This window comes from Cucurbita moschata, unplaced genomic scaffold (assembly GCF_002738365.1).
Source record: "Cucurbita moschata cultivar Rifu unplaced genomic scaffold, Cmos_1.0 Cmo_Scf00021, whole genome shotgun sequence".
NCBI classification, from domain to species: domain Eukaryota; kingdom Viridiplantae; phylum Streptophyta; class Magnoliopsida; order Cucurbitales; family Cucurbitaceae; genus Cucurbita; species Cucurbita moschata.
In genome coordinates, this window is record NW_019268537.1 from 2,676,954 (window position 1) to 2,682,708 (window position 5,755).

General features: G+C 46.8%; 1 protein-coding gene across 2 annotated transcripts in view; it reads left to right on the forward strand.

Moving 5' to 3' along the window:
* The window catches only part of LOC111458386 (glycosyltransferase family 92 protein RCOM_0530710-like), a 15,605-nt gene that overhangs the window by 3,987 nt on the left and 5,863 nt on the right, over window positions 1–5,755 (forward strand). The window contains exons 1-2 of one of the 2 annotated variants that reach the window (XM_023101020.1): window positions 2,922–3,534; window positions 3,620–3,697. The exons of the other annotated variant lie outside the window; for it this stretch is intronic. The gene's annotated coding sequence lies outside the window, so the exon portion shown is untranslated. Of the gene's footprint in view, window positions 1–2,921; window positions 3,535–3,619; window positions 3,698–5,755 lie in introns of those variants that run through there. 2 annotated transcript variants of the gene reach the window in all.

The following is a 5,755-nucleotide window of genomic DNA, read 5'->3' on the forward strand; positions in this document are numbered from 1 at the left end:
TCAATTGAGAATAAGAGAAGAAGATATTCCCAAAACAGCTTTTAGAAGTCGCTATGGACATTATGAATTTCTCGTCATGTCCTTTGGACTTACCAATGCACCAGCCGTCTTCATGGAATTAATGAACAGAGTGTTTAAAGAATTTTTAGACACTTTTGTTATAGTGTTTATTGATGATATCCTGGTGTACTCCAAATCAGAGGCAGAGCACGAAGAGCATTTGAGAAAAGTTCTGACCATACTAAGAACACAGCGACTGTACGCTAAGTTTTCCAAGTGTGAATTTTGGCTGTCTGAGGTAGCGTTTTTGGGTCATGTGGTGTCGAGTAGAGGAATCACAGTAGACCCAGCTAAAATTGAGGCAGTGATGAAGTGGCCAAGACCGACCACAGTCACTGAGGTACGGAGTTTTCTGGGACTAGCTGGTTACTACAGAAGGTTCGTCCAGGATTTCTCCAAGATATCTTCAGCACTGACTCAGTTAACTAAGAAAGGCAAGCCTTTTTTTTTTGTGGACATCAGCCTGTGAGCAGAGCTTCCAGGAACTCAAGGAGAGGTTAGTGACAGCTCCAGTCCTCACAGTCCCTGATGGATCAGGAAATCTTGTGGTGTACAGCGACGCATCGGGAAAAGGTCTTGGATGCGTGCTCATGCAGAAGGGTAAAGTGATAGCTTATGCTTCCAGACAACTGAAGGAATATGAAAAGAATTATCCTACTCATGACCTCGAGTTAGCAGCAGTGGTGTTTGCACTAAAGACGTGGCGACATTATCTGTATGGAGAGAAAATTCAAGTATTCACCGATCACAAAAGTCTCAAGTACCTATTTACGCAAAAGGAACTTAACATGAGGCAGAGGAGATGGTTGGAATTAGTAAAAGATTACGACATCGAGATCCTGTATCATCCAGGCAAGGCCAATGTTGTGGCGGACGCATTGAGCAGAAAGGCAGTTCATACTTCCGCTATGATCACTAAGCAGGAGAGAATACAGGATGAGATGAAGAGGGCTGGAATCGATGTTGTAATCAAAGGTGGTACTGCTCGGATAACACAAATGACCATGCAACCTACCTTACGAAGACGGATTATTGACGCTCAGAGGTCTGACGAACACCTTGAAAAGCTGTGGAATCAGACGGAGATTGAAAGACCAGAGGGGTACTCAATCTCTTCAGATGGGGGTCTGCTGTGGAAAAAAATCGCTTATGCGTTCCCCGTGACAAGAAAATTCTTAAGGATATTATGACAGAAGCTCACGATACTTCTTATACGTTCCACCCTGGAAGTACAAAGATGTATCAGGATCTTAAGGGATGTTATTGGTGGCCAGGGATGAAAAAGGAGATAGCAGAATTTGTAAGCCGATGCTTGACCTGTCAGCAGGTGAAGGCCCCGAGGCTGCGTCCAGCAGGACTGCTACAACCCCTAAAGGTTCCGCAATGGAAATGGGAAGCAGTTTGCATGGATTTTATCTCAGGCTTGCCCAAGACTAAGCAGAACTTCAACGTAATCTGGGTAGTTGTTGATAGACTTACCAAAATGGCTCACTTCATCCCAGGCAAAACCACTTATCGTGTGGATCGGTGGGCTCAGCTGTATATCAGAGAAATAGTACGCTTGCATGGTGTACCGGTGTCTATGGTGTCTGATCGGGACACTAGATTCACCTCTCAGTTCTGGAAAAGCCTCCAAAAAGCATTGGGGACTCAGTTAAGGTTTAGTACAGCATTCCATCCTCAGACGGACGGACAGACTGAAAGATTGAATCAAATTTTGGAAGATATGTTGCGAGCTTGTGTCTTGGATTTCGCTGGGTGCTGGGATGAACATCTACCTCTGATAGAGTTTGCTTATAATAATAGCTATCAAGCGACCATCCAGATGGCCCCTTTTGAGGCGATGTATGGGCGTAGGTGTCGAACACCAGTATTTTGGGAAGAAGTAGGCACGCAGCAGCTACTGGGACCGGAGTTAGTTCAGGTCACCAACGCGGCAGTGCAGAAAATTAAGCAAAGAATCCTCACTGCACAAAGCCGGCAGAAGAGCTATGCAGATTTGCGTAGAAGGGACCTCGAGTTCGAGGTGGGTGACCATGTGTTCGTGAAGGTAGCCCCTATGAGAGGGGTGATGAGGTTTGGAAAGAAAGGGAAGTTAAGCCCAAGGTTTGTAGGCCCTTTCGAGATTCTAGAGAGAGTTGGGGCCGTGGCGTATAAGATTGCTCTACCACCAAACCTTGCCGCCGTTCACAACGTGTTCCACGTATCTATGCTGCGAAAGTACACCTCAGACCCTACTCACGTGATTGAACACGAAACCCTCCCTCTTCGGGAAGATTTGTCCTACGAGGTAAGACCCAGCAAAATTCTGGCTCGAGACACTAGGCGTCTGCGCAACAAAGTTATTCCCTTGGTAAAAGTCGCATGGGGTAACCATCGACACGAGGAGGCAACCTGGGAACGAGAAGAAGACGTAAGGAGAACCTATCCCGAACTCTTCCAAGGGATACCAACTTTCGGGGACGAAAGTTTTTAAGGAGGGGAGAGTTTGTAACGTCCAAAAAAAAAAAGGCTGAGGGGCAAAAAGGACATTTTACCCCTCAGCCCATTATAGGGGTCTTGAGCGTCCTCCTCAGATTACCTGCAAAAGAAGAAGAGTGAGAGAGAAGAACTGAGAGAAAGTTTGAGAGAGAAAACTGGTTTGCCGGAGTTTTCGTCGGAGAGTCGCCGACGGAATCCATTTCCTACCAAGACCTGTACTCTGGAGCCCTTCTTGGAGTGAAGTAAGAACTCGTGTGGAGATTTCCTCCTCCTTCCTCAAGATCAGAAAGAAAACCCGCAAAGTAAGATTTCGAACTATACCTTCCAGATCTTAGATCTTTGTTTAGGAGTAGAATGGTTAAGTCTACTACCTTTGTCCAGGGAGGATTCGCTACCGATCTTGGTGAGGGAAACGGACGGAACGACGAGATCTGAGAGACTATCCAAGAACGGTAAGGTTGTTACCGAACCTCTTTTCGACGCTCGAAACTCATCGTGTGACTAAGCAAAAATCAAGAAAATAATATTGGCACGTAGGTTGATAGATGATCTATAACTTTGTTGAAGAAACCACCTCTGTTTGGGTTAAGAATCGAAAGATAGAAAATGGAAAGAAACCTCGGAAAAACTAATCGGAAGCCTTGATTTTCTGGTAGGAGGAGAGAGAAGCCGCCGGCGTGCCACGCGTCAACCAACCAGAGGGCCGCGTGCGCCAATCGCCCCCGGACACGCGTCGAGCGCCGCCTGGGAAAACGCGGCTCCAGCGCTCCTGCGACACGCGTCCCTGGCTCCGCGACCCGACCCGCGCTCCTTGGCTGACCCGATACCCGCACGGCGAACCGAATCCAGTTGACGACCCGCGGTCCACCCGAATCACCGCTTCCGACCCGAACCCGCGACCCGCGACTGCAGGAATTTCTGGGCGCGTGACACTCGCGCGTGGAACCCGCGAGTGGCTGCTCCCCAGCGCGTGACTGGCGCGTGGAGGCGCGTGTAAGCTGTTTTTGGCCCGATCGGCTTCTGTTTTCCCTAGTTTCCCCTGATTCATATCCTAACTCCATTTGTTTGTATGAAATAGGACCTTATTGAGGAAAAATCACCCCCTCTCGTTACGCCAAGTGTGTGGAAACGCTGCGTAAGGGCACGTAGCATCCAAGTAAGTCGCCACACGGAATTTAGGAAGTAATACTTGTAGGAACCGCTTGGGATGCATGCATGCTAGTCTGAATATTTTAGGTTGTAGCTTTCCCGTAAATGTTCGTAGGAAATAGTTTATTGAACGTAAGATGTATGCTGTGATTTGTTATGAGAGTTACTTGGATACTGCTTATATGCTCTTAATTCCCACTTTATTTTATGCATATGTATATCTTTTTGCTGAATGGAGAATGGAAAATTTGCGAACTCTGTGCTCCGGGAATTGATGGATGTTATCACCCCGTCGAGCTTGTATGATTACTTTGCATGAAATATGTTTGAGGTTTTTGGATAATAGTTATGTACGTACTCGGTTATTTTTAGGGCCACCTTTATGAATAAGACTAGAAGACAATGGTTAGAGCGACAAACCATCAAGGGATCGACTTAACCTTTCCCTATTAGTTTATCAGACCATCACGGCACATGAAACATCCTTAGAGTACCCTTAAGCTACTTGTGTGTGGATGGTGATATAGCTTCGTGGGGGACCAGCGGGTTCCTGATCAGGACTCGACTGCTCGATAGCCGTTTAGTATGGGAAACGGGATACCCACGTCGTAATTGACCGTTTAGCTGGATGGAATAGGGGAGGTAGCCCTCCCAAATACAGGGGGATTATCATGGGTCTAGGGGGTTGCAGCTCACTTCCTAGGCAAGACCCCAGATAATCTCATACCCATGCCGAGGTAGCCACTCGTAAGGCGCCAGTCCAACACAGGTTAGCTTAAAAGGAACTCTATGGGTTTAAATAAAAGGTCTAGGAACCAAAGAGGACCAAAGGGATAAGTTCCAAGAGAGAAAGCCCTAATGAGGTAAGGCCCGATTTCAGTTGTTCTAGAGCCAAAGGAAAGCCCGTGATCGTCTGCTAAGTTTAGGGTGCGGTAAGAGCCTACAAGTAGGTGGCTTACTGAGTATAATTTTTANTTACCAAAATGGCTCACTTCATCCCAGGCAAAACCACTTATCGTGTGGATCGGTGGGCTCAGCTGTATATCAGAGAAATAGTACGCTTGCATGGTGTACCGGTGTCTATAGTGTCTGATCGGGACACTAGATTCACCTCTCAGTTCTGGAAAAGCCTCCAAAAAGCATTGGGGACTCAGTTAAGGTTTAGTACAGCATTCCATCCTCAGACGGACGGACAGACTGAAAGATTGAATCAAATTTTGGAAGATATGTTGCGAGCTTGTGTCTTGGATTTCGCTGGGTGCTGGGATGAACATCTACCTCTGATAGAGTTTGCTTATAATAATAGCTATCAAGCGACCATCCAGATGGCCCCTTTTGAGGCGATGTATGGGCGTAGGTGTCGAACACCAGTATTTTGGGAAGAAGTAGGCACGCAGCAGCTACTGGGACCGGAGTTAGTTCAGGTCACCAACGCGGCAGTGCAGAAAATTAAGCAAAGAATCCTCACTGCACAAAGCCGGCAGAAGAGCTATGCAGATTTGCGTAGAAGGGACCTCGAGTTCGAGGTGGGTGGCCATGTGTTCGTGAAGGTAGCCCCTATGAGAGGGGTGATGAGGTTTGGAAAGAAAGGGAAGTTAAGCCCAAGGTTTGTAGGCCCTTTCGAGATTCTAGAGAGAGTTGGGGCCGTGGCGTATAAGATTGCTCTACCACCAAACCTTGCCGCCGTTCACAACGTGTTCCACGTATCTATGCTGCGAAAGTACACCTCAGACCCTACTCACGTGATTGAACACGAAACCCTCCCTCTTCGGGAAGATTTGTCCTACGAGGTAAGACCCAGCAAAATTCTGGCTCGAGACACTAGGCGTCTGCGCAACAAAGTTATTCCCTTGGTAAAAGTCGCATGGGGTAACCATCGACACGAGGAGGCAACCTGGGAACGAGAAGAAGACGTAAGGAGAACCTATCCCGAACTCTTCCAAGGGATACCAACTTTCGGGGACGAAAGTTTTTAAGGAGGGGAGAGTTTGTAACGTCCAAAAAAAAAACAAAAAAAAAAAAAAAAAAAAAAAAAAAAAAAAAAAAAAAAAAAAAAAAAAAAAAA